Source organism: Temnothorax americanus, unplaced genomic scaffold, assembly GCF_048541705.1.
Source record: "Temnothorax americanus isolate GAGA-0224 unplaced genomic scaffold, ASM4854170v1 Scaffold75, whole genome shotgun sequence".
Classification (NCBI taxonomy): Eukaryota; Metazoa; Arthropoda; class Insecta; order Hymenoptera; family Formicidae; genus Temnothorax; species Temnothorax americanus.
The window spans coordinates 663,347-665,745 of record NW_027509798.1 but is presented as its reverse complement, the minus strand read 5'-3'; the positions used below and the strand labels follow the sequence as shown (position 1 = coordinate 665,745).

General features: G+C 35.8%; 1 protein-coding gene across 4 annotated transcripts in view; it reads left to right on the top strand.

Annotated features, from left to right (window-relative positions):
• The first annotated feature begins 1,541 nt into the window (after positions 1 to 1,541).
• Positions 1,542 to 2,399, top strand: part of LOC143906724 (52 kDa repressor of the inhibitor of the protein kinase-like) — a 5,094-nt gene continuing 4,236 nt past the window's right edge. For 2 of the 4 annotated variants that reach the window (XM_077422968.1, XM_077422966.1), the window contains exons 1-2: positions 1,544 to 2,131; positions 2,393 to 2,399. The exon at positions 2,393 to 2,399 is cut by the window's right edge. The gene's annotated coding sequence lies outside the window, so the exon portion shown is untranslated. Of the gene's footprint in view, positions 2,132 to 2,392 lie in introns of all 4 variants that reach the window. The other 2 variants (XM_077422967.1, XM_077422969.1) reach the window with 2 other exon arrangements.

The window sequence follows — 2,399 nt, the reverse complement described above, 5'->3', positions numbered from 1 at the left end:
GTTTACTTAAGCTGCGATCCATTTAACATTACAAATGCTCTTCGAAGTATTCCTCTTCTCTTTTTTTTCAGTGAAGAAAAACGAAGAAGATGAAGAACGCCTCAAAGCATTTGTAGCATCAAATGGACCATAGCCTTATCATCTTGTTCTTAATCTTCTACATTTCTTAACGTTTGACATTCGACAACTGTACTTATGTTATATGTACATACATACATACATACATCCATACAGGTGTTTCCTAATAAGTGGGAAATATTGTAGTGGTAGATTCAGGACACGAAAACAATGAAAAAATATAAACATATGTCTTATTTGACCTTATTTCCGAGTTATGACCATTTCTGTGCTCCAGTAATTTACAGCTGCTTACATTCGTAGAAAGTGATTGAAATGGTCATATTTGGTTTGTATTTGTAAACAGTACTCAATATCTGCAGAATATTTCCCGACCTCGTTGATTTTATACATTCTATTACCCAAGCAGCATTTTGACGTCCGCCCGACGTTAAGATAAACACACTTAACGTTGGTATCCAACGTTTTCGCTACGTCGTTGCAACCCTCTTTTGCACTACGTTGGGGAATCAAATTTAGGTTGTACCAACGTTGGAATCCGACTTATATAAGTTAAATTGAGGTTACATTTTTTCCACCAGTTTTAACGTTGGTATGTAAAAATTTTGTACTCTCTGCTAGACCTGAGGTTATTTTTTCACAACGTACATTTTAGGTGTAGTTTTCGTGCTTCCATTCAAACCATATGACGGCATTGGTGTAATAAATGTATCATAATACGTACTTATCAATTTGGCACAAATAAAATGGCTTTATAGAAAAAATATAGTTTGCGCAGTCTTTGATACTATTGTAATTTTGCCATAAATACACGAACCCAGCACTGAAATTGTATAACAAAACTCACTTTATTGATAAATGTGGAAATGATAAGTCGAAATTAGACGAATCCTTTCTAAAATATTCCAATTTACTAAATATTCTAATAAATAACTAAAATTTTCCAAAGTGTAGATTTTAATTTTTTTTCATCAAAATTACTTTTAAGATAAATATGTTGTCAAAACCTTAACAACAGATATTATATAAATGCTTTAACGTGTTAATAAAATGCGTTAAAAAATATAAATCTAAATATACTGGAAAATGGCGGATTATTTGCCTTCTTCTTTGAGGAATGAAAATGGCGAAGTCAGCGTTCCACACTATATCAAACTTTACGTAGTAAAAGGTGCGATAACGTCTACTAAAATTTGTCTTTTCGTATAAAATAATTAACTTTTTCAGACTTTTCCAAACTAAGTTGTATACCACTGTAGGCAAACGTGTACCTATATTGACTAAAAGTCTTAACAAGGTCGCCAAACTGACTTAACATGTCGATAAAGTATCACGTAGTTGAAAATTCTATACTAGATTTGCGAATGAGTTGTATATCTTAACCAAATCCGACCTATGGAATACCATCTGTATGGTGATCTAGAGCATGGTTATGGCAGCCGTGCAGCCGAGCGAACGCGCTTTCGAGCTGTGAACCGCGCGGCGCGCGCGCGTTGTTTCCCGACGACGCGATGATAACCGCGTGAGATAAGATAGACCGGTTCGGCCGTGGATCGTCAACAGTCGTCGCATAGTCCTCGTAGCTCACGCACGACGCCGCGAATTGCCGTCGACGATGCCCGCTTGATGCAGCAGTAATCTGCTCTACATTCATTTAGGCAGAATTTGTTACCATTTCTCGCGATTTCTTAACGTCAGTCAGAAATGACCACAGGCGACGTTTTACAACGTTAGCGTTTTACAACGTTTGATAACAAAACGTTGGTTTACGTTGGGACGTACGTATTAAAGTCGCTCGAAAAGTGTAGTGCAGAGTATAACGTCAGGCGAACGTTAAATATCTTAACGTCGGGTAATAGGACTTAAACTGTTTCGACGTTGACGTTGGGAAAGTGATAAAAAAAAGCACGTCGTACGTTTAACGTTTAGACAACGTCCAAAAAACGTTAGTACGTATAAGTTACCGTTTATAACTTTCTTGAACCGCTTACAACGTTGTGATTAGTAGAAAAGTAGTCCTTAGTCGGAAAGTTAACCGAAAAATGCTGCTTGGGTAAGTAAATGCAAGTAAATTATTAAATGCTTCTAGCAAGAAAATAACGTTTCTAAACTCTTAACGAACTCTCGCGAACGCGCACGTAAACGTCAAACAAACATTCATGAAGATTTTTCTTATTTTAACTTCTTATTTTTGCTTGGAAAATAATTCCCGAATGAGTTAATGTATCAACCTCTGGTTTGAGCCAAAATTTTTCTTATTTTATGCTCTTTCTAACGATATACAATATAAAAGGTTCCATTTGAAATTTTTAAGGATTTGG